This window comes from Aethalodelphis obliquidens, unplaced genomic scaffold, assembly GCF_003676395.1.
Source record: "Aethalodelphis obliquidens isolate GAN/ISIS:26980383/991018 unplaced genomic scaffold, ASM367639v1 scaffold7, whole genome shotgun sequence".
Taxonomy (NCBI): domain Eukaryota; kingdom Metazoa; phylum Chordata; class Mammalia; order Artiodactyla; family Delphinidae; genus Aethalodelphis; species Aethalodelphis obliquidens.
The window spans coordinates 23,500,235-23,526,515 of record NW_020837951.1 but is presented as its reverse complement, the minus strand read 5'-3'; the positions used below and the strand labels follow the sequence as shown (position 1 = coordinate 23,526,515).

Here is a 26,281-nt window from a genome sequence, read left to right as displayed (position 1 = left end):
GTCCACAGTCTCACAACTAGCAAGTAGATCTGTGTAAGCTTGAATTATGTATGTTTATTTCTTTGGGAGTGAAGTGGCAAGAATCTCAGTCAGGTAGAAGTATGTATGTGTGTGTGAGAGGGTAGCGTACAGTTCCACCAGTGTTTGGGGCTGTGTGGTTCCCAAGATCCCACTTGATCTCAAGCAAGAATGAGAAACGTGAGTTTCAGGACCATCCTGTTCCCTAGTCAAGGGATCGAGGGCTCCACCATGTACTTCTGCTTCTAAGCATTGCTGAGCAAGAAGCAGTGACCCCCAAAGTGACTGAAACTTCACCCCCAGTGTGGCTGCTGCCATGTGGCTGACTGACAAGATCCCAGCCCTTATCTGGGCTGCAGAGGGCCTGGCCACGATGATGCCGACCTACGGGGGAATGTAACTCTGTAAGATGTCAGCTTTCCCAGGGATATCAGTTTCGGGAGGCTGGCAGGATGTGGAGGGAAAACAATCTCAGGCTGGCTTCCCTTGCTCAGGGCGATACCTCCCCGCCCCCATCATGTGGAATTTCCACTGGAGCAGGCGGAAAACAAGCCACCCCCCACCGCTGCACTTCTCAGCCAATGTACCAAGGCCGGCTGACCTTCTTCCTCATAACTGCATCCCCAGGGAATTGCCTGTTGATGAAGCCCATGCAGTGGTGGGGTTCATGTCTGTCTCCCAAGCACACACCCATCCTGCTACTGTTTGTGAATTCAGGAACTAACTGTTAGAATGTTGGTGCTCAAACAGAGCAGTTATTTGGGCTCATGCGCCCATTTGAGGGTTGTCTTAGTTTTCTGACTGAGGCCAGAGAGAAGTGACTTGATGGAGGTTGTATAACTTTTTTTTTTTTGAGGTCATATAACTTGCTGGTGGCATATTTGAGCCCCTACTAGATGCTGAGCATTACCTCGTATTGTGTTGCCAACAGACTCCGAGACTTTAAGGCTTTGGTGCAAGAAATTTATTGGATAACGCGAGCACACGGGTAAGGGAGTGAAAGAGGCAGGACTGGGCAGAAGGACTTGAACTGTGATTTAGTTGCAGCAGAGACACCAGTTGATCCCACGGGGAGTAGTGAAACTGAGGTGGCCCTTCAGAGATGTTCCAAATTGAGGCAAGAGGGTTGAGTTTGTACTCCCTGCCTGGACCAGTCGTGGCATGCTGGCTGCCCCCAGGGAGGGGTCATGACCTCAGGTGAGGCAGCTCCCTTTGGCAGAGGGCAGTTTCCAGGGAGGGGCTGTGTCATGAGCTGGGGGAATGAGTGTCCCAGTCCTGGATCCCACAGGGAATCTGGATGGAAGACCACAGCGCTTGCTATACTCGTTTACATGCACAATAATGCTGAGGTTTAAGATGACAGAAATTGAAGTTTAGGAAAAAGCTGTCACTGAGGTCACATAGCCACTAAATGAATTAGAAAAATTTAGGTCTCTGGTTTCAGACTTTCAGCTTGAAAGCTCAAAGTGGCTGAAAGGCGCGACAGAGGACAGACAAGGTTGATCTTGAGACTGGGGGACTTCCAGTGCAGGGAAGTGGCCCTAGTGGGATGCCTGGCCAGGGCTGGGTTGACCCCTGAAGCGTGTGCTGGAGGGGGAGAGAAAAGTTGGTGGGGCCGGGGGCAGAGGAGGGGAAGAACTTGGCAACAGGGGCAAAGGATAGGAGGAGAAAGCTTGGTGCTGGATTCCAGAAAGCCTGGGCTCCCAGGAAGAGCTAAGGAAGTCCTGTAAACACTGAAGTCCCATTTCCCTGCTGGTTTTTTTTTTTTTTTTTAACGTCTTTATTGGAGTATAATTGCTTTACAATGGTGTGTTAGTTTCTGCTGTATAACAAAGTGAATCAGCTATATGTATACATATATCCCCATATCCCCTCCCTCTTGCATCTCCCTCCCCCACTCCCTATCCCACCCCTCTAGGTGGTCACAAAGCACCTAGCTATCTCCCTGTGCTATGCCGCTGCTTCCCACTAGCTGTCTGTTTTACATTTGGTAGTGTACGTATGTCAGTGCCACTCTCTCACTTCATCCCAGCTTACCCTTCCCCCTCCCCATGTCGAGGCCTTGGGGGCAGCAGTGGGTGAGGTGGAGAGGAGGGGCCACCCTAATAGTTCCGAGGCCTGAAGGAGGGCACCTCCTCCCCAACCAGCAGACCCTCGTCCCCCTCCCCCCGCCTCTGGGATGTAAATGCCTTAGGTGATTGGTAATATATGGGCAGGTGGTCCTAATACCTGGGAGGCATATATTCTACCAGGAAAAATTGTGAAAGACTTTGAAATGGGCCTAAAAGACTACTGGGTGTGTTGTCTGATGCACCCTTCCCGGTTATCTGCACCTTTCTTTGCCTTTGAGCTATTTTGTAACTCTGTCATGGGTGGAAAACTGATAGTAATGCAAATGACTCTTGCCCATAGAAATGCAAATGAATTTTGTCCAGTGGAGACGCAGTTGGTTATCTCAGGGTGGATATGGACTAGTTTTGCATTTATTTATAAATTCCTTTCAGCATTCCAGATTGCCTTGTTAATGTATGCTCTTGAATGCTCCTTTGATCTGGTTGTAACACCTTACTGGTTCTCTTATCAAAGAGTTAAATAAATCTTTGACACGTGCTCATTTAAAAAAAAAAAGGAAAAATAAATCCAGGTCCCCTTTCTCTCAACTGAGTTGCCCTAAAACCAGGGAACGTTAAGCTGTACTCTGCAGAGCCCTCTTAGAGCCCACAGGAAGGGAGCTACACTGAGAGGACCGAAGGGACCCAGCACCCTCATGCCAATCAGAGAAGCTCTGCTTTGGTCTACTTTTGTCGCCCCCCCTCACCCCCCAGACACACGGGGTGGGGGGACATCCACATAACATTTCATTGGAACCAAGATGTTATGGGTTGAATTCCTTCCCCCACCCCGTACCCCTCCCTGATCCCAGCCAAAGATGTTTAAGTGCTAATACCCAGTACCTGTGAATATGACCTTATTTGGAAATAGCGTTTTTGCAGATGGTCAAGTTGGGATGATGTCATTAGGGTGGGCCTTAATCCAGTATGACTGTGTTTTTATAAAAAAGGGGGAATTTGGACACAGGGATGGACACACACACGGGGGGACACCATGTGAAAAAGAAGACAGAGATCGGGATGATGCACTTATAAGCTGAGGAATGTCAGGTATTTCCAGCAAACCACCAGGAGGGTGAGAGGAGCAGAACATGTCCTCCCTCACAGCCCTCAGAGTGAACCAGCCCTGCACCACCTTGATCTTGGACTTCTAGCCTCCAGAAATATGAGGCAATAAGTTTCCGTTGTGTAAGCCACTCAGTTTGTGGAACTTTGTTATGGCAGCCCTAGGAAACAAATACACCAGGCTTCCACAGCTGCATGCGGTGTAAACCACTAGATTTGGGCTCGCTAACCCTCTCTTCACCATGAGAAGTGGAATTAGGACTGCAGAGTGTTACAAGGCTTCAGGTACCGTAAATACAGCCACCATTCAAGTGGGGAGGCATCCCATCTTTTTGGTTGTAAATCTTCTCCAGGACAATGTAAAATCCAAAATAGCACGGCCAGCTGCAATTTGACATTGTGTAATTACAGTTCTCCTGTTTGTTGTAGGCAAAAGCAGAGACCCTCCCAGTGTCTGAACAAAAGGGACAGACCGTTGCCTGAATGGCACCCAGTTCCTGCATCCTCAGTTTCCCAATCAGAACCGTCATTGGTTGCACTTAATTAAGCTGTCTTCCCAGCCTCCTGGCATCCGACAGGTTCCCATCGTAATTACTAAGGTTTCCAAGCAGGGCTGGCTTTCCTGCGCCTCTGCACGCTCTCCTGGCAGGCAGGGGTGGTTTGGACTGTGATGAGATCTTGGCTTTTCCCGCAGCATATACTGGAATAAACACTGATTGATTTTGAATATTATTTTAGCGAAACCTTGGTTTATCCAATTTTTCAGCAAGAATTTGACTACCAAAGAGAACACACCCAGGGCTTGAAGGGGGAGTGACCCACGTGCCTTGCAAGGGGGTCTCCGGCAGTTCTCTAGGTTGCTGGGGGCAGTTGGTGACGGGGCAAGTGGGTAGTGAACCTGGGGAATCAACCTCATGGTTCTCTTGGGCTGAAGTTGTCTGCTGGTCAATTCTCCTCTCTGCTTAGTGATCCACTTGGTGCCTATCAGAAGCCCTTGCCTTGCCTGCATTCCCCAGATTGATTAAGCATTTTCCTCTGATGGAGATCTGATCAGGTGTTTTCCTGCAAAGGTTCAAGTCGATGCCCCAAGCTGGTTGATGAGGAGGGCGACAGAGGTGAAACAGGAATAGAGAATGATGATTCTACTCTGCATCTTCCTTGCTTATCACAGTGAACTTGGCACATCTTCCCTACGATGATCAGACCTCATTTCCCACCCTCCCTCTCTTGTTTTCCTCCCATAGTCTTCTTTTTAGGTTTAGAGTTTTCCACTTCATCTACACCCTCCCCATAGGAAAAAACCCACACAGTCCCATCCTGTGTCCTGTGAATCTGACACCTTGGTCTTTAGCTGGAAGTTAATGAAGACTCCTCAGGGTGCCCCGGGGTGTGTCTTGTGTGAGTTCTTTCATTGAGTCCTTTTGTCGCTTCTGATGTTCTGCCCATGGATTTCTCTCTTGCCTTCAGAGGAGTCTCCTGGTCCCTTGCGACTTCATAAAGTGGTTTGTCACCTCTGCCGTGTCTGTGAGTGTCCACAGTGACATCCACAGCAAGCAGTCAGCCTCCTAAGGCTGCCAGAGCTGCCAACTCTCCAGATATACCTTGCGTTGTCACTGCACTGCCTGGTGTCGTCAATTCTGGGCACGATTCAAGAGGAGGATTCCTCCCCAATATGTGCCATGCTTTGCCTGTGGTCTCATTTTCAGTTCAGGTTTCCACTACAAAGCAAATACGTGCTGGGCTGGCTCAGCCCCAAGCCCACCCCAAGGCCAATGCCAGCACACAGGGGACAGGCTAGTGACGTCTTCTTGTTGGGGTCTGGAGCCTTGTCTGTGGAGTCCTGTGACCGCAGGGATAAGATGAACTGAAATGACAGAGAGCCCTGGCTCCATTGTGGACCTGTCTCCATCACGTGGCTGCTCTTCTCGTGACAAAAGAGGTCATATACAAGGTGTTTGCTTTTCCTGGTACAAAGCACAAGCTATTCTTTGAGCCCTTCTGACACTGCAGACTTAATGGTGCCTGTTGCCTTGTGGCTGCTTGTAAATGTTTATCCAGAAATTCGCAAGGCCAAATATGTCTCGTCAATTGTGTTCTCAGAGCAGAAACTTCCATGGCATTTCTCCTGCTATCTAAGAAGCTTCCAGAACAGATAGACCTATCTCTAAGTGAATTGAGCAGAAGCAGTAGGTTAGACTGGCAAAGCCAAAATCACAATTCAAGAAGCCATCCAACAGGAACTGATGTGTTTTGGGGGGAGCTGGAGAGCTACTCTGAATGAGATTTTCTCCTGTGTTAAAAATCATTCCTTTAGCAAAGTTAACTAATGAAACCTAATCACTGTAATAAAATACACAAGCAAAGAAACAAACAAAAAATCATTCCTGACCTACTGTACAGCACGGGGAACTCTACTCAATATTCTGTAATAACCTACATGGGAAAAGAATCTGAAAAAGAATGGATATATGTATATGTATAATTGAATCACTTTGCTGTACACCTGAAACTAACACAACATTGGACCATCATAGCTGAGGCTAGCCTGCCTTAAACATGCTCAGAACACTTGCATTAGCCCACAGTTGGGCAGAATCACCTAACACAAAGCCTCTTTTATAATAAAGTTTTGAATATCTCATGTAATTTCCTGAATACTACGCCAAAAGTGAAAAACAGAACGGTTGTATGGCTATAGAATGGTTGTAAAGTGTATCAGATGTTTACTCTTGTGATCACGTGGCTGACTGGGAGCTGAGGCTCGCTGCCGCTGCCCAACATCACGAGGGAGGATTGTACCATATATCACTAGCCCAAGAGAAGATCAAAATCCAGAGTCCATTTTCTACTGAAAGGAGAAAAGGTTGTTTCACACCATTGTAAAGTTGAAAAATTGTTAACGGAACAGTCATTTGAATGGCGTTGCTAATGCATAGTGGTCAAGGTCCCATCAGAAGACAGAAACTACAGCTGTTCTTATATTTTTTAAAAACACCAACCTTGTCCTGGTGGGTGGAGTATGGGGTCTTCCAGAAAGGGAAGCTGGATGTGGCCGGAGCCCTGAGGGTGCACTTTGACACTTCAGGTATGTGTATGTGTGAATAGGTCTGGGTCCAGGGGTAGGGGCAGGAAGAAGATGAACGGGATTTGAAACAGACCAGCATCATGGTGCAGACGTCTCCTTCCCTCTCGCCAGGTCAGTATGTGGCGTTTCCAGCCTCCATCTGATGCCCCAGGCAGCCCTTCACAGCTCCTGCGTGGCGTGTGGGGCTCCAGTCTATCTTCTCTTTTTGCAAGAACGTGAGGCTTTGCTGTTTGTCCCTGAGTCTCTCAACCACTTGAGTCCAGGTCCAGCTCTTATCCTTCCGTGAACCACTTGGCTTTAGTTTTTGCCCCTGAGTTGAGCTGTGCATATCTCCCCTTTATCATGTCTGTGGATTTTCTTTCTTGCTTTCCAGTTAATCTAGGTATGTAATAAAGTTCCTTATTTGGGTGGGTGGGGGACTTGTGTGGTGTTTTACCCTGGATTTTTACGTATTTGTGGCTGAGGTGGGTAGGTCATTCCATGACAGGTGAGTTTGTCGTGGTGACCGAAGTGCCCCGGAGAGTTCTGACAGGGTGAGAGTGAGAGAGAGGTACAAAGGGTATGTGAAGATGTTTGGCTGGGGACTAAGAATGTGGTCTTCTATCTGCCCCTGGTAATGATTTGAATTGTTTTAAATTACTCTTGTTCATCTGTGGTTTATTTTATTATAATTCCACAGACAAATGGAGTCACACGGGCTCCAGTTATATTTGATATATGACTTCAGGTTTCTAATGATGGTGATTGTGAATTTATTCATCTCAGTGCTTGCCGTATAGTAGATCCTCAATCCATATCTGTGGAGCAGGTGTATGCACGAGTAAATGAATGAATGGGTGACAGTTTACTAGGACAAAAATCTTACAGTTGGGGTCTTCCATCCTCAATAATTTGACAGCTCTGATGACTTGAGGAGGTGCTGTGACATTGACCAGCAGCCGCAAATTAAGTTAATAAACAATGGCTTTCCTGACAGAGGGGGACACATGGGAAATGTGAAAAGCAAAACTAGAAAGAGAATGCTTGAAGGAAAACATTTCTCCAAGGAAGCGACAAATTGAAGGTGACTTTAAAAAATAAAAGGGAAGGCATTGATGACCTTATGGTAGAAAGGCTTTATTGTCTCTGTGGAGAAAAATCAATGAGAATTTTAGAGTGAAAAGAGAGGACTCGTGGGTTTCTCAGCTCACGCTTTGTACCAGGTGTAGTGGCGGCTTTGCCTCAGGGGAAGCTTTTATAGCCTCAGGAGGAAGGAGGCTTCCAGGAGCAGGGCACAGTCCTGATGGGCTGAATGGCGGGAACAGGAAACTGACTCAGAAAGGATTTATACTTTGGTGATGTAGGGAAAGGAAAGTGGACCCAGTAAGAGAGATCATTGGTTCAAAAAAGGAGGAAGAACTTGATAATCACATTAAGTTGATGAGAACAAGTAGCAGAGAGGCAGGTGTGAGAACAGAAGCTAAATCAATGGCAGTTATCAGTGACATGGGATCAGAGAGGAAGCCCCGGACAATGGGCAAATAATACTGGACCACACTTGGGAGGAGAGTGGGGACAGGAAGCTTGGGAGGAGGAGACCCCAGGGTGCATAAAAGGAGGAGAGTGATAGGGTCACAGCTTGGCCCTGAGGCTGTGGACAAAGAAGGCAGAATGATTCCGATCTGTTCCTCCATCCTCTCTCTTTTAAGGATATGGTATTCCAACTGGAAAGAGTAGAACAAAGAGCATGTAGAAGGGAACTGCAACCAAATACCGTTTAAGGAAACAGGGAGAACCAGGCCCAGATGAACTATATTCCAGAGATTCAAAGAGCTAGAGCTGTATGAAGCTGTTGTCAATAATCTATGAGTAATTATAGAAAATAGGTGTTGTCCAGCAGATTGGAGTTGAGTTGTCCTACTCCATTTGGGATGCTACAACAAAATACCACAGGCTGAGTGGCTTACAAACAACAAAAAATTATTTCTCACCGTTCTAGAGGCTGGGAATCCAAGATGAAGGTGGCAGCAGATTGAGTGTCTGGTGAGGACCCTCTTCCGAGTTCATAGATGGCTATTTTCACTGTGTCCTCATGTGGCCGAAGGGGACAAAGAACTCTCTGGAGTCTCTTTTATAAGGGTATTAATCCCTTTCATGAGGCTCTACCCTCATTACCTAATCACCTCCCAGAAGCCTTGCCTCCAAATACCGTCATATTGGGGATTAGGTTTCAACATAGAATTTTGGGGGAACACAAATGTTTAGTCTATAGCATGAGTTAACACAATTTCCAGCAAGCCACCACTGGCCCATATGGAGCCTTTGTGTGGTTTAGCAAAAGGCACCTCTTCCTCAAGATACTTTGCTTCCACCTGTTGGAAAATTATAACAATACAATTTTTAAAGAATAGGACACTTTATGGCCTTCTGCCAGAACAAGTTTAACAATTTTTGATGCTCAAAGTTACAGTATCTACCTTGTATGTGGTCCCTCCTTATATGTGACACTCTTAAGCATATATCACCTGTACCCCTTGCACAGTCTCTGATTTCAGGAGAGAAAAATGGTAGGTTACAGAAATTATAGAACAGGAGCATGGTATGATCCTTGGAAAAATTGAAGGACACTCAACTATTTTACTTGGGAACATTTAGAAAATAATGTGGTGATCAGTAGAACCCATCAGGAATGTTGATTAATGGAGAAAAGGTAATTTGATAGACTAGTCTGTTAAAATTATATTTAATAGGGAGAACTTGTACATAACCCTTGAGTCTGAAAATAGCGCCACAAGTGTAGGATGGGGGAAAGACGTAGTTTAACAGAAGCATGTGTGAAAAGAATCTGCCGGGAATCTCAACATAAATAACTGATGAGAAGCGATCCCTATACGAAATTTTGGGGTCCTAGGCCCCATCAGTAAACGTATTAGAACGACAGAGATTAGGGCCCCTTTCTATTTTTTCAGCTCACACCAGGATTTTACATTGGGTTCTGGGTTCCACACATGAAGACAGATACACCTAAACTGGAAGAAATTCAAATATTTGTCTAGGAAAGTGAGAAAAAATGGAAAATACGTTGTTTGTGTAGCAGTCTAAGGAATTGGTGGCATTAGCTGTGAGATAGGAAAAATTACTTGTAATTTATAACTTTCCCATTGAATGGCTGTGGTTGAACATTCTTTTGTTTGCTGAAAGCAAGTCTTCCTGGGAATAATAACTTTGGCCTTCTGGGATTCTAGAAGAAAGCTAGAGACCAAACAGAGGGCAGTCAACGGGAAAGATTTTTGGGAGGAAGCATGTGCAGGATGGCAACCAGTGGGGAGTGAAAGCCTCTCTCCAGCACATCAGTAAAATCTTTGGTAAAGTTTATGTTGCTCACTGTGGGTTGTGGAAGGTATTTGTTGCTGCAGGCAGGCTGGGATGAAGTGTTGAGTCCTGCTTCAAGGTGGGCTAGGTCACCTTGGAAAAGAGAATTTTCATAGGGAAGGTTACGGTTGCGAAAGGCTGTAAATTGAAAAAATTACTAGCAGTTGCTTTCTTAACTCTCTTTTAATCTACAACAATTCCCCTCCACCCCCTTTGTCAGACCATTCATTTGTGGAAGTCATATGGTCATTTCTCCTGCAGAATTTCCTCCATTCTGGACTTGGCTAGTGGCTTCTTGTGGAGTTTAACTTGTTTTTCTATCCCTCTACCTCCCATACTTTCTCTAGACCTGTAGCTATGTCTGGAGACTTGATTAGATTCAGGTTCAATTATTTTGGCAAGAATAATTTATACATTTTGCTGTATACTACCTATACCTCACATTGATGCATGCCATGTTCCATTCTTTTCCATTTTTGTGTGATGCTAAGATGATCAGTAGGTTTAAGAGTTGTCAGTCTGATCCATCCGTTAAAAATTTCCCATCAACTCAATGATTTAACATCCACCAATGATTGTTGTCTAGATGCATTCTTTCATTAGGGGTTGCAAGGTGGTCTTTTAAATTCTATCATGCCTTCTGCACGTATTATCTGAAGTTATCCTATAAAGAACAACTTACTCATCAACTATTTGGTTATGCTGAAATACAGTCATAGAGGAAAATCAAGATAAATGCTCAATTCTTGCCTTTTATCAACTTTCAGAATAGTGAGTTGATATCCTAGCAACCTCTAAAAGTGACTAATGCTTACTACTGTTGTTATTTTAAATGATTGTATAACCCAGGCAGTACTCTTAGATGATCTCCTTCTTCCTCTAATTCTTGACAGACATTCCCTGGGGTGGTGCAATCTTTGTTCACCACATTTCCATTGTTTATTCCTTCATAAAGCAGTTCAGGTCTTATTGAGAGTGTTAAATGAGATGATGTGTTTAAGGCTCTTAACGCAGGACCTGGCAGGTAGTAAGCATTAGAAATATGGAAACTGTTATTATGAAAAGATTCTTGAAGCAGACTTTCACTTCATCGATACACCCAGACAAATGAGAATCCCTGCCAAACATCAGTACCTCCTCCCTGCCAGACCCTTGGGGATTCAGCCTGCTCAGTCCTGCATCAGAATTCAGTGGTAGCTTGATTCATCAGAACATCAGGCAGCTGGGCCCTTTAAGCCTGTCCCGAAGAGAAGGTACTTCTCTCCACTTCCTATATCACTGATAGTGTTTCATTTTTTTTTGCGGTACGCGGGCCTCTCACTGTTGTGGCCTCTCCCGCTGAGGAGCACAGGCTCAGTGGCCATGGCTCACGAGCCCAGCCGCTCCGCGGCATGTGGGATCTTCCCGGACCGGGGCACGAACCCGTGTCCCCTGCATCGGCAGGCGGACTCTCAACCACTGCGCCACCAGGGAAGCCCGATAGTGTTTCTTAATGCTGAAGTTATTTATCTTATCTTTCTTTCTTTCAACATATATGTTTTGGTGGACTTTTGCATGAAAATGAAAGCTATTTCTCATGGTTGTGGCATTCTTGCCCCTCCTGACTCACTCTCCATCCTTTACCGTGCTCCGTGCCAGGAGGCTGTCTTCATCAGTGGGCTTCTTTGCCCTCTGGCTTCTGGTTGGACTGTGCCAATGGCAGGCACAGGCAGGGGACTTGGAGTGAGGTGATGTTTTTTTAAGCAGCTCCCTCCCTGTCAGGTTACTGTATATGGCTGTAGCCCTACTGTGGGCTGCAGCTCCTGTCTGGCAGCTCTTTTCATATGTTCTCTCTAGTTTCTGGCATGTGCTCATTCTCCATCAGGTAACAGCCCCCCAGCATTTCAAGGCACCAGGCAGTGCACCATCCATTGGTTGCTTTTCCCCGTGACTTTGTAAATAGTACCTTTATTAAACTCTGCTGAAATTTCCCAATGTAAGTGTGCAAACTGTGTCCTGCTGAGTGGTAGGTACAAAATTGTTTATGTTAGTAAAAGATCAGAAACAACCTAAAATAATCACAAATTATAGGGGATTAGTTTACCAAATTATGGTGTAGCTATACGACACAAGAATATGTAGCCATCTGAATTCAAGTTTTTGAAAATATACTTAATGACAAATGAAAATACTCATGGTATAATATTCAGGATCACCCAATTTTATAAAATAAAGTGTGTGTCTATGTGTGTGAGTACGTAGAAAAAGGATTAAGTTCCTTTAACTTAACATTAAGTTCTGTGTAGGATTGTGGTTGATTTTAACTAAATTCATGCTTCTTAACGTTTCCCAAATTAAAAAATAAAAAGGTAGAGTTTTGTAAGAATAAAATCAACACATTTCATTATTTCTATATTATTTAAATCAGTTTTCTGCTTAATGTCATGAATGGCAATTATAGCAATACCAAAAGAATTACTTTGGGGCAGATGCTTTTTCCTATTCGTATATTGATTTGATGTTTGTAATCTGCTTTAAATTACTTCAGCATAGAGGTGTGTGTGTGTGAATATGTTTGTGTGTGTGTGTGTGTGTGTGTGTTACTCTGAGCTGCTCTCTAGGGGCTGTCAGTTGCCCGAATCAACAATTCACACCCTAGGAGTGATCAGCTAGCACTTAATCAGAAAGGCCAGGCCCTAAAGGCAGCTGCTACAGCATTTGTCTATATCTCAATCACCACCAGAGACTTTATTAGTCAACATAATGAATGTCAGAAATGAGTTTTCATGGATGAAATTTATGTCTTGTTAATCTGCATAACAGATGTTAGGAGTAGGCTCTTCTCAGTGACATTAAAGGGTCTCCAGCTATGTGAGTTGGCTATTGCCTAGCATACTTTAGAGATGGCTGCCACCCTTGCAAGTCTTACAGCCTGATCCCTTGGGGATGGCACCTGAGGTCTGGTCCTTACTTAAGTAGTTCTATGTTGATGCAGAGTGGAATGATTCTGGTTGCTTTCTGTGGACAATTAGGGCGACAGAATCCTGCCTCTGGAACATTGTGACATCTGCCTCTGGTTAATGTTCCATGCAAGGTGGAATCAGAGCATCTAAAAACCAAAAGAGGTTATTTGATCTGTTTTGTGCTTACTTACTATTAAAGTTTGTTTAGTTGGTATCTGTCCATGTGGCAGAATTTGATCTGAGACTTGCTTTCATAAAAACCTGGTAGCAAGGGTGTGGAGGTGAGCTACTTTTTGGTTTGGCCAAGACAAGAACCTGAGAGTCTTGGATGACCAAAGTAGCATTACATCCATTTACAACATAGAGAACTTGGACTCCAAGGCATGTGTTGGAATACGGTGAGTTACAAAGACCTACTTGAGGATGGAATTAGGGTAAAATACTCTTTGGCCAGTTGAAATACCTAAAGAGTATGCAGCAGAATATGTTCCCCCAAAGCCAAAAAGTTTGTGTATTGCTGTCCATTGTGCCCTCTGCCTTCGTAGTCCTGGGACTCACCTGCTCCTAAGACCAGGATGTTGCAGGTAGAGAACAGATCAGAGCCCCGGAAGGTGGGCATGACCCTCCCAGGTCAGAGGAGGAGGAGAATGGTTATGAAAATAATTTCAGGACTGAAAGAGAAATAGTGGCCCCTTCCAAGCACCGTTGGGTATCTCCAGGAGACAGCACATAGATGTAAGTCACCCAAGGTCTCAATGCCTCTCCAGGTTAAGAAATAAGGCATCAGTAGTTGTGGGCACGTTGAATGTATTTGCCTACTGAGATTGCGTAGGATTTCTCAGAGTCATCTACAGTCTCTCTACCTTTGTAAAGTGCATCAATTATGAATTCAAATATAAATAGTATTTTCATTTACTAAAATTCCACTGTTCTAAACCTATTGAGGCAGCTGGATAATGTTGCCTATATAACTAAATGAGGTTAATTCATTTAGTATTTGATGATATATTTTATGGGCTAGCTTAACCCGATAAACCTTTTAGATGCAGTTCTGTTCCAAAAGGCATCAAGTGACCAGCTTATTGAATAAGCAGGACTTTACTTTTTTTTTAAATATATAAATAAATAAATAAATAAATAAATTTATGGCTGCATTGGGTCTTCGTTGCCGCATGCCGGCTTTCTCTAGCTGCAGCGAGCAGGGGCTACTCTTTGTTGCAGTGCGTGGGCTTCTTATAGCGGTGGCTTCTCTTGTTGTGGAGCATGGGCTCTAGGTGTGTGGGCTTCAGTAGTTTTCGCACTCCAGCTCAGTAGTTGTGGCTCGTGGGCTCTAGAGCGCAGGCTCAGTAGTTGTGGTGCATGGGCTTAGTTGCTCTGCAGCATGTGGGATCTTCCCGGACCAGGGCTCGAACCTATGTCCCCTGCATTGGCAGGCAGATTTTCAATCACTGTGCCACCAGGGAAGCCCAGGACTTTACTTTTTCTCTAAACTTCTCTTGTTGACTTGTCTTTCCCTTCCCCTGGATGAAAGTCTGGGCAGTTCCCATAGCTTTTCCAATCACTCACTCGCAGGTTAACACATTGTCTAATTAGTAAGTCCAGTCTGGTTGAATAGCAAACTTCAATCTTCCATCCCATTTAAAGTCTCTCCTCTCCCACAGTGTGGACCCTTGTCAGGTGGAGACTACCAGTGGGGAGGGAGGCGTGGTTGGATTCTTCACTATTCCTCATTTTTCTACTCCTTCTCCTCGACTCTGCGGCTTTGGCTTCTCCAGGGTAAGGGCTAGAGAGGGAGAGGAGGAAGAGGCAGAAGATGCCTGCCTTGACTTACAAGGTAGATCACAATGTACTTGTAATCTACATTGGTGCCCTCTGGGCGGAGCCAGTGGACAAAGGCCAATTCCTCCTCTATAGGGCTTTCTCTTGGGTTCGTTGGAGCTATCCTTCCTGGGACCCTCCTATTTTGGTTACTTGGTGTGGCACTTTCCTGGACAGTCCCTGACCCTCGGTGGCTCCCTCCACACCCCTTCTGGGGGGATCACCTAACCTTCCTCCCTTCTGAGGGATCCATATCTAACACCTGGGATGCATGTATGCATCTTTGCCCCTCCACACTCTTCAAGTGTGGGCCAATTGCAATGCAGCCCTCTTAACTGTACCACCAATGGCCTCTCCAGCCAGCCAGCCTCTCACATTTTGACAATTTCAGATATAGGTCAGCTCCGGACTCTGTCTTCCAATCACCAGAGTATATCTATCAAACTCTGAGACTTGAAACCCATCCTCCTATGGCTTTAGGTGAGAACAACTTCCCCCTTCCTTCCCATTTCCCAGTGGGAACGGAGGGGAAATGCCACAGCACAGCAAGTCTTTTTCTTAAAAAACTCCCCACTTCCCAATCTCTGTGACAAATCCCTAAACCTGTCCCAGTGTGAGGAGTGAAGGACTGCAGAGCCTGCCTCACGTTTCTAAGCTCATCCTACATAGGTGGTCTTGTCCTATTGTACTCAGCTGCAAGGAGAGGGAGAGGCATGTTTAACATCCCGTAACTCCAACTACCCACAACCGGAGGCAGTTCTATTGAAAATGAAACATTCCAGAGGAGTCATGATAATTAAGACTTCTACTGCAGTAGAAGTAAGCGGGTCATGCCTGCTCTCAAAATCTACCAGGACAACATCATCACATTCACTGTGAGTCAGTCTGAAGAATTTGGAGACTTCAGTCACGAACATTAACTACTTAGTGTTACTTAGCTTTGGGAAAGTCCCTAGAGACCTCCATTTTGCATCAACTGCCAACTGGTTTCTGTCCGTATTCCAGGCAAAGTTGGAGCTACACCAACCATCTCCAGATTCTCTCTATCTCGCTGAGACCCATATCAGGACGGAACAGGCAGTTCATGGAATAGTCTTCATAGGACTATGATCTAATTCCGTGGGTTTCATTGAAGGTCAGTATAATGAGCAACCATTTACAATTTCCTTTTAGCCATACTAGAAACGTCAGGAAAAAAGCAAATCTAATGGAGAAATTACCAACTACCTTTAATCTTCCATGTTCAATCTTCACAACATGGAAGTTGTGAGGTAAAACTGGAAATTCTAGAGAAAGAAAGTAGAGTCCAGAAACACCAACACTGCCTTACAACTCCTGTGACAGCAAGAGAAATGTGTTACAGGGGACACAACAGAAAATTACAGGTCATTGTTCTGCCTCATTTGGGGACAAATCCTATTGCAAATAGCTAGCAGAACAAATTTTCTGGAAATTGTAATAATTGCATCTGGGCCAGAATGGAAGAAGAAACAATTGGGACTATTTCATTTAAATGCCAAGAACAAGAACAATTTTAATAGCAGTAAAAAGTAGCCTCTGACTAAAACATTCTCCCTGTTCCCCCAGCGTCCCTCAAAATCTTCACAGTCTAGAGCAGTGTTTCTCAACCTTTTATTCATTATAACCCAATAAGGAGCTTTTTCAGATATTATTTTCCTCATCTCCTCCTCCCATGAAAATTTAATACCATAAACATAATCTAATTATGTTTATGTAAATATAAAAGTATATGTATACTTACCATCTATATCTATATCTACATCTATATCTATGTGTGTGTTTTATACATAAAAAGAGTAAGATTTTTTCACCTATATTAATTTCCCAGGACTGCCATAAGAAAGTACCATAAACTTGGTGACTTAACACAGATTTATTCTTTTATGGATCTGAAGACTAGAAGTCCAAAATCCAAGTGTTGACAGGGCCGTGTTCCTCCTGAGGATCTAGAGGAGACTCCTTCCTTCCTGCTTCAGCTCTGGTAGCCCCAGGCATGCCCTGGCTTGTGGTTGCATAACTGCAATCTCTGCCTGAGTCTTCACATGGCCTTCCTCTCTCTGTGTCTGTCCTCTTCTATCTCTTATAAGGACACTCTCATTGGATTGGAGTCCACCCTCATTCAGAATGATCTCATCTCATGCCTTACCTTAATTATATCTGCAAAGACCCTATTTCTAATAAGGACATATTCTGAGGTTCTAGGTGGACATGAATTTTGGGAGATGATATTTAACCCACTACAGATCCCAAGAACCAAATTTGGTCCCCTTGGGGATGACATCATCCTTGCTGAGAATACCATAACCTAGAGAATAAATGGTATTTATAAATAATAAATAAATGGTATTTATCTAAATCCAATCCAGAATCTAAATCCAACTTACTTGGAGAAGTGAATGCTGTCAACTCTCTGAAGGGACCCCCTGACCAGTCCTCTGCTGGTGACTTTTGTAGTTGTCTGCAGAGGGATGCCATGGTCCCCGGAGGAAAGTCACAGCACTGTCAGTCCATCTGCCCTCCTGCACCCCTCACCCAGCTGCTGAAAGGGTGCTTTAACTTCTGTCATCCTCCACTGCATCCTCTGTAAAGTGGAGAGAATCAGAGTACAGTATCTACTTCCTAGAGTTAATTTTGAGTTTAACTGAGGTCATGCACAAGGAGGGGTGTCTACCATAGAAAATGTGCTCAATGATTAGCAGTTATTTCTATTATCATTCTTTTTTCCCCACTGTGTCCCCCCTGAAAGATGGTGTTCCCAGTCCTTCCCCTTGACAGTTTCATGATCTGATTCCTCTCTCTAGTGATGAGGCTTCCTTTTTAGCTGTCTCTCCCATTTAATGAGAGCGCATCTGATCTTTTCCAAGCTTCAGCTTTTATTTCCCATCAGGAAATCATGAAAATGCTTTTTGTTGGCTCACAAAGCTTGCCTTGATATAAGTTGGGGAACCATGCACAGGGGAGGGCCAACCATCAATGTAGTGAGCCAACTATGTCATGAAAAACCTGGGTGCACTGGTCAGCCCTGGTACATTCCTCGGGGGAAGGCGGGTTCTTCTCTGTGACTTCTCTTCTAGAAAGGTAAGGAACCTATGCATTCACTTTTCTGGGAAAATATTTTATTATGTCCTATGCTTGTGAATAATTTGCATTTCGGGGCATTCATCTCTGCATATTTCTAACTTTAAGCTTTTTATCTTTGTCTTTATCCTGTGGCTAAAACTCTATGGCAGAAATAAAGGTGGAATGGGTGTCCTTGACTGCATCAGCCTCAGAGGGACCTCTGTCAAATGGTCCCACTCACATGACAGGAAACTCTATCCTGTGGTTTTGATTTTATCTGACAAGTAAGTTGAGATTTGTATTCACAATTCCATGTTTTTCCTCCATGTTGCACCAAGAGTTCTTGGTCATATAGGATTGTGCTTATGATCATTTAAACACTCTTTGTTTTACATACCCTTTGGCAGAGCTAAGCGTTTGTGGGGACTTGAATGATACTGGGGATCGTTGCTTGAAGGACATGCTGATTTTTTCCTCTTCTAGATAATCTATCATATATCCTTGAGTCAAACTAGATCACAGAGACCCAGGAAGGTGGGCTGCACTGTTCTGACAGCGGGCAAAGTTAACTTTGCTGAATTGCTTCTTGATTTGATGCCTTCAGCCTATATAGGGGTCCTCATGGACCCATCCCTAGGAAGCTTCTTATTCTGTTGGTTGAAGAGCAAGGCTGAGGGTGTCATGCTTTCCTTCCATGGTGTCCTCTTGGAAAAATGCTTATCTTCACTACTAAGAAGATCAGTACTTCTCTTGAATGACAGCTCTGTTTTTTGCCTCATGGATGTTGGGAACTGTATATATGATCATGTTTCTTTTCTTGTGTTGGATGCTGCAAAGCTTAGAACCAGTAGGTGGTTCATCATACCCAGACTGAGGACTGCCTCACTCCAAGCTCATTCCTATCCCTTTCCTTGTAGTCTTTTTTCTTCTGCACTATTTAAAATTTGTGCTCTTTTATTGTATTTTAGTTTTCCTTGTAAGATCCCTTTTATCCTTTTTGGAATAAAGTAGGAAACACATTTTTTAAGTAAATATTTATCTGAGAGAAGAATTAAACTAATTTTGTATGATCCCAATGGGCAAACTGAGGATTCCTTCTTTTTTTCTATCCTTTCCTGCCCTCCCTCCCTCCTTCCCTCCCTCCCTCCCTCCTTCCTTCCTTCTTTCCTATCACTCAAATATTTAACATGTCAACTAACTATGAGGAACTGAAATAGGAGACTTAGGGAGATAGAGGAGGCAGCTTCTAGCTGTTTAAGAAATGACTTTATAACGCGCAGTCCTGCCCAAAGATAAACAATTACCACTTGTACCAGAACTTCATAATTTACAAAGTGCTTCTGCCCACATATGACCTTGTTTTACCTTCACAGCACTGCTCAATTGTAGGGATTATTATCTTCATTGATCAAGAACCCGAGCTTTAACAAGAATCTTGGCCAAGGTAACTTAGCTGCTAAATGGGGGAGGTAAGAATGGCTTCCTGATTTTCTGGTTTCAAATCCTTGTTTGCCCTTTTCATGACCTGAGACACCCCACCACTTATACCCCCTCCATTCGCCGTGCGGTGGGCATACCCTCTCAGTCTGAATGTGTCCCCTTTCACTCTGACGTCATTTTTACCCAGAATGTGAATTCACAATTCACAATTCACATAGTATCAGTGTTGTTTTTATTCTCTGTGATTTAAAAGCCAACAGAGGGACTTCCCTGGTGGCGCAGTGGTTAAGAATCTGACTGCCAATGCAGGGGACATGGGTTCAAGCCCTGGTCCGGGAAGATCCCACATGCCACGGAGCCACTAAGCCCATGTGCCACAACTACTGAGCCTGCGCTCTAGAACCCGCAAGCCACAACTACTGAGCCCGAGTGCTACAACTACTGAAGTCCATGCGCCTAGAAACTGTGCTCCACAATAAGAGAAGCCACCGCAATGAGAAGCCCGTGCACTGCAATGAAGACCCAATGCAGCCAACAAATAAATAAATAAATAAAATAAAAAATAAAAGCCAACAGAGATATGCCGAATATGTTTCTGCTTTCATGCTTCAAAGTTTTGCTTCAGGAGATAGCATCTTCCGTACAGGGGCCACATGAATGCTGGTTAGAAAACAGGTGGGTCCCTGTGCCAGTCATTCAGTGCTCTATCAGATTCGGCAGAGCGTTTTTGAGTCACCACATGCCACCACCTCCACCTGGGGAGGTGGCTCTAGATTGCTCTTCACGTGCATGCATATTGTGTGTTATCTTAGGGAGAGCAGAACGGTACCTTCTGGAACAAAGCTAGGGCTTATCACAGTATGCCCCACCAGCAGCTATTAAGGTACTTTCTTCTCCAAACCCAAAAGTTGGGGATTATTATTATTATTATTCTTATTTTTGGTGAGGGGGGCCTCCTCACCATGTCCCTATTTAGCATGAAAAAGTAAACATTTCTAGGTTACTAATTTATTTAAAGGAGTATTGAGTCATCCCTTGTTATCCTTCCTTAAGCTTATTTTATCTTGTTGAAATTTCTCCAAACTTACGGCTTATGGATGGCACACTTCCTTAACTTCCAGAGAGATGCAACTGCCCCCATTTTTATGGTTCTTTGGTCATTTCCATAAGGTCATTGCATGTAAGCCCTTGCATGGAGTGTATCAGGCAGGGTAAGTCAGGTTGTGCTGTGGTAACAATACACCTCAATTAAACAAAGGTTTATTCCCTGCCTGGGTCCATGATGTGTCAGCTGGGGGCTCTTCTCCTCATTGGCTTTACTGTGGGACCAAGACTGATGGCGTAGCTACCACCTAAATGGCAGAGGGAAAGAGTGTCTCCACTTGTGCACTGGACTCCAAAACTTCAGCCCACCAAAGCGAATCACTCAGCTACACCTCACTTCAAGGAGTAGGAAAAATCAAACCCACCATGTGGAGAACCCAAAATATTTGGTGCAGTGAGTTAGATCCTTGTGCTACATGTTAATCTTATCTGGAAATGTCAGCATTTATCCTTTAGGCAAAAACCAGGGGAACTATTTTAAAAAATTAATTAATTAATTTATTTTTGGCTGCGTTGGGTCTCTGCTGCTCCTCGTGGGCTTTCTCTAGTTGTGGCGATGGGGGCTACTCTTCGTTGCAGTGCGCGGGTTCTAGGCGTGTGGGCTTCAGTAGTTGTGGCACACGGGCTTCCGTAGTTGTGGATCGCGGGCTCTAGAGCGCAGGCTCAGTAGTAGTGGCGCACGGGCTTAGTTGCTCCACGGCATGTGGGAACTTCCCGGACCAGGGCTTGAACCCCTGTCCCCTGCATTGGCAGGCAGATTCTTAACCACTGCAACACCAGGGAAGCCCATAAACCAGGTAAACTTTTTTTTTTTTTACATCTATATTGGAGTATAATTGCTTTACAATGGTGTGTTAGTTTCTGCTTTATAACAAAGTGAATCAGTTATACATATACATATGTTCTCATATCTCCTCCCTCTTGCGTCTCCCTCCCTCCCACCCTCCCTATCCCACCCATCCAGGTGGTCACAAAGCACCGAGCTGATCTCCCTGTGCTATGCGGCTGCTTCCCACTAGCTATCTATTTTACGTTTGGTAGTGTATATATGTCCATGCCACTCTCTCACTTTGTCACAGCTTACCCTTCCCCCTCCCCATATCCTCAAGTCCATTCTCTAGTAGGTCTGTGTCTTTATTCCTATCTTACCCCTAGGTTCTTCATGACCTTTTTTTTTTTCTTCTTAGATTCCATATATATGTGTGAGCATACAGTATTTCTTTTTCTCTTTCTGACTTACTTCACTCTGTATGACAGACTCTAGGTCCATCCACCTAACTACAAATAACTCAATTTCGTTTCTTTTTATGGCTGAGTAATATTCCATTGTATATATGTGCCACATTTTCTTTAACCATTCATCTGTTGATGGACACTTAGGTTGCTTCCATGTCCTGGCTGTTGTAAATAGGGCTGCAATGAACATTTTGGTACATGACTCTTTTTGAATTTTGGTTTTCTCAGGGTATATGCCCAGTAGTGGGATTGCTGGGTCATATGGTAGTTCTATTTTTAGTTTTTTAAGGAACCTCCATACTGTTTTCCATAGTGGCTGTACCAATTCACATTCCCACCAGCAGTGCAAGAGTGTTCCCTTTTCTCCACACCCTCTCCAGCATTTATTGTTTCTAGATTTTGTGATGATGGCCATTCTGACTGGTGTGAGATGATATCTCATGGTAGTTTTGATTTGCATTTCTCTAATGATTAGTGATGTTGAGCATTCTTTCATGTGTTTGTTGGCAATTTGTATATCTTCTTTGGAGAAATGTGTATTTAGGTCTTCTGCCCATTTTTGGATTGGGTTGTTTGTTTTTTTGTTATTGAGCTGTATGAGCGCCTTATAAATTTTGGAGATTAATCCTTTGTCAGTTGCTTCATTTGCAAATATTTTCTCCCATTCTGAGGGTTGTCTTTTTGTCTTGTTTATGGTTTCCTTTGCTGTGCAAAAGCTTCGAAGTTTCATTAGGTCCCATTTGTTTATTTTTATTTCCATTTCTCTAGGAGGTGGGTCAAAAAGGATCTTCCTGTGATTTATGTCATAGTGTTCTGCCTGTGTTTTCCTCTAAAAGTTTGATAGTTTCTGGCCTTACATTTAGGTCTTTAATCCATTTTGAGCTTATTTTTGTCTATGGTGTTATGGAGTGTTCTAATCTCATACTTTTACATGTACCTGTCCAGTTTTCCCAGCACCACTTATTGAAGAGGCTGTCCTTTCTCCACTGTACATTCCTGCCTCCTTTATCAAAGATAAGGTGACCATATGTGCATGTGTTTATCTCAGGGCTTTCTATCGTGTTCCATTGATCTATATTTCTGTTTTTGTGCCAGTACCATACTGCCTTGATTACTGTAGCTTTGTAGTATAGTCTGAAGTCAGGGAGCCTGATTCCTCCAGCTCCATTTTTTGTTCTCAAGATTGCTTTGGCTATTCGGAGTCTTTTGCATTTCCATACAAATTGTGAATTTTTTTTTTTTTTTTTTGCGGTACGTGGGCCTCTCACCGCTGTGGCCTCTCCCGTCGCGGAGCTCAGGCTCCGGACGCGCAGGCTCAGCAGCCATGGCTCACATGCCCAGCTGGTCCGCGGCACACGGGATCCTCCCAGACCCAGGCACAAACCCACGCCCCCTGCATCAGCAGGTGGACTCCCAACCACTGCGCCACCAGGGAAGCCCCAAATTGTGAAATTTTTTGTTCTAGTTCTGTGAAAAATGCCAGTGGTAGTTTGATAGGGATTGCATTGAATCTGTAGATTGCTTTGGGTAGTAGAGTCATCTTCACAATGTTGATTCTTCCAATCCAAGAATATGGTATATCTCTCCATCTATTTGTATCAGCTTTAATTTCTTTCATCAGTGTCTTATAGTCTTCTGCATACAGGTCTTTGTCTCCTTAGGTAGGTTTATTCCTAGGTCTTTTATTCTTTTTGTTGCAACAGTAAATGGGAGTGTTTCCTTGATTTCACTTCCAGATTTTTCATCATTAGTGTATAGGAATGCAAGAGATTTCTCTGTGTTAATTTTGTATCCTGCTACTTTACCAAATTTATTGATTAGCTCTAGCAGTTTTCTGGTAGCATCTTTAGGATTCTCTATGTATAGTATCATGTCATCTACAAACAGTGACAGCTTTACTTCTTTTCCGATTTGGATTCCTTTTATTTCCTTTTCTTCTCTGATTGCTGTGGCTAAAACTTCCAAAACTATGTTGAATAAGAGTGTTGAGCGTGGGCAACCTTGTCTTGTTCCTGATCTTAGTGGAAATGCTTTCAGTTTTTCATCATTGAGCTGTGGGTGTCATATATGGCCTTTATTATGTTGAGGAAAGTTCCCTATATGCCTACTTTCTGCAGGGTTTTTATCATAAATGGGTGTTGAATTTTGTCAAGAGCTTTCTCTGCATCTATTGAGATGATCATATGGTTTTTCTCCTTCTCTCTCAATTTGTTAATATGGTGTATCACGTTGATTGATTTGCGTATATTGAAGAATCCTTGCATTCCTAGAATAAACCCCACTTGATCATGGTGTATGATCCTTTTAATGTGCTGTTGGATTCTCTTTGCTAGTATTTTGTTGAGGATTTTTGCATCTATGTTCATCAGTGATATTTGCCTGTAGTTTTCTTTCTTTGTGACATCCTTGTCTGGTTTTGGTATCAGGGCGATGGTGGCCTCGTAGTATGAGTTTGGGAGTGTTCCTCCCTCTGCTATATTTTGGAAGAGTTTGAGAAGTATAGGTGTTAGCTCTTCTCTAAATGTTTGATAGAATTCGCCTGTGAAGCCATCTGGTCCTGGGCTTTTGTTTGTTGGAAGATTTTTAATCACACTTTCAATTTCAGTGCTTGTGATTGGTCTGTTCATATTTTCTATTTCTTCCCGATTCAGTCTTGGCAGGTTGTGCATTTCTAAGAATTTGTCCATTTCTTTCAGGTTGTCCATTTTATTGGCATAGACTTGCTTGTAGTAATCTCTCATGATCTTTTGTATTTCCGCAGTGTCAGTTGTTACTTCTCCTTTTTCATTTCTAATTCTATTGATTTGAGTCTTCTTCCTTTTTGTCTTGATGAGTCTGGCTAATGGTTTATCAATTTTGTTTACCTTCTCAAAGAACCAGCTTTTAGTTTTATTGATCTTTGCTATCGTTTCCTTCATTTCTTTTTCATTTATTTCTGATCTGATCTTTATGATTTCTTTCCTTCTGCTAATTTTGGGGTTTTTTTGTTCTTCTTTCTCTAATTACTTTAGGTGCAAGGTTAGGTTGTATATTCGAGATGTTTCCTGTTTCTTAAGGTAGGATTGTATTGCTATAAACTTCCCTCTTATAACTGCTTTTGCTGCATCCCATACGTTTTGGGTTGTCGTGTCTCCATTGTCATTTGTTTCTAGGTATTTTTTGATTTCCTCTTTGATTTCTTCAGTGATCACTTCGTTATTAAGTAATGTATTGTTTAGCCTCCATGTGTTTGTATTTTTTACAGATCTTTTCCTGTAATTGATATCTAGTCTCATAGCGTTGTGGTCGGAAAAGACACGATACAATTTCAATTTTCTTAAATTTACCGAGGCTTGATTTGTGACCCAAGATATGATCTATCCTGGAGAATGTTCCATGAGCACTTGAGAAAAATGTGTATTCTGTTGTTTTTGGATGGAATGTCCTATAAATATCAATGAAGTCCATCTTGTTTAATGTATCATTTAAAGCTTGTGTTTCCTTATTTATTTTCTGTTTGGATGATCTGTCCATTGGTGAAAGTGGGGTGTTAAAGTCCCCTACTATGAATGTGTTTCTGTCGATTTCCCCTTTTATGGCTGTTAGTAGTTGCCTTATGTACTGAGGTACTCCTATGTTGGGTGCATAAATGTTTACAATTGTTATATCTTCTTCTTGGATCGATCCCTTGATCATTATTTAGTGTTCTTCTTTGTCTCTTCTAATAGTCTTTATTTTATTTTACTTTATTTATTTATTTATTTATTGCAGTATATGGGCCTCTTACTGTTGTGGCCCCTCCTGCCACGGAGCACAGGCTCCGGACGCGCAGGCTTAGTGGCCATGGCTCACGGGCCCAGCCGCTCCGCAGCATGTGGGATCCTCCCGGACCGGGGCATGAACCCACGTCCCCTGCATTGGCAGGTGGACTCCCAACCACTGCGTCACCAGGGAAGCCCAATAGTCTTTATTTTAAAGTTTATTTTGTCTGATATGAGAATTTACTCCAGCTTTCTTTTGGTTTCCATTTGCATGGAATATCTTTTTCCATCCCTTTACTTTCAGTCTGTATGTGTCTCTAGGTCTGAAGTGGGTCTCTTTTAGACAGCATATATATGGGTCTTGTTTTTGTATCCATTCAACCAATCTGTGTCTTTTGGTGGGAGCGCTTAATCCATTTACATTTAAGGTAATTATCGATATGTATGTTCCTATTCCCATTTTCTTAATTGTTTTGGGTTTGTTATTGTAGGTCTTTTCCTTCTCTTGTGTTTCTTGCCTAGAGAAGTTCTTTTAGCATTTGTTGTAAAGCTGGTTTGGTGGTGCTGAACTCTCTCAGCTTTTGCTTGTTTGTAAAGGTTTTAATTTCTCCATCTAATCTGAATGAGATCCTTGCTAGGTAGAGTAATCTTGGTTGTAGGTTTTTCTCCTTCATCACTTTAAATATGTCCTGCCACTCCCTTCTGGCTTGCAGAGTTTCTGCTGAAAGATCAGCTGTTAACCTTATGGGGATTCCCTTGTGTGTTATTTGTTGTTTTTCCCTTGCTGCTTTTAATATGTTTTCTTTGTATTTAATTTTTGACAGTTTGATTAATATGTGTCTTGGCATGTTTCTCCTTGGATTTATCCTGTATGGGACTCTCTGTGCTTCCTGGACTTGATTAACTATTTCCTTTCCCATACTAGGGAAGTTTTCAACTATAACCTTTTCAAATATTTTCTCAGTCCCTTTCTTTTTCTCTTCTTCTTCTGGAACCCCTATAATTCGGATGTTGGTGCGTTTAATGTTGTCCCAGAGGTCTCTGAGACTGTCCTCAGTTCTTTTCATTCTTTTTTCTTTATTCTGCTCTGCAGTAGTTATTTCCACTATTTTATCTTCCAGGTCACTTATCTGTTCTTCTGCCTCAGTTATTCTGTATTGATCCCTTCTAGAGTATTTTTTTTAGAGTATTTTTAATTTCAATTATTGTGTTGTTCATCGTTGCTTGTTTCATGTTTAGTTCTTCTAGGTCCTTTTTAAATGTTTCTTGCAGTTTCTTTATTCTATTTCC

At 43.2% G+C, this 26,281-nt stretch overlaps 1 protein-coding gene across 12 annotated transcripts in view; it reads left to right on the top strand.

The window, feature by feature from the left end:
• Nucleotides 1-26,281, top strand: part of PALM2AKAP2 (PALM2 and AKAP2 fusion) — a 607,743-nt gene that overhangs the window by 51,792 nt on the left and 529,670 nt on the right. For 8 of the 12 annotated variants that reach the window (XM_027105248.1, XM_027105256.1, XM_027105249.1 and 5 more), the window contains one exon: nucleotides 15,396-15,525. The exons of 3 other annotated variants lie outside the window; for them this stretch is intronic. The gene's annotated coding sequence lies outside the window, so the exon portion shown is untranslated. Of the gene's footprint in view, nucleotides 1-15,395; nucleotides 15,526-17,641; nucleotides 17,756-18,844; nucleotides 18,941-26,281 lie in introns of all 12 variants that reach the window. One more of the 12 variants, XM_027105242.1, reaches the window with a different exon arrangement.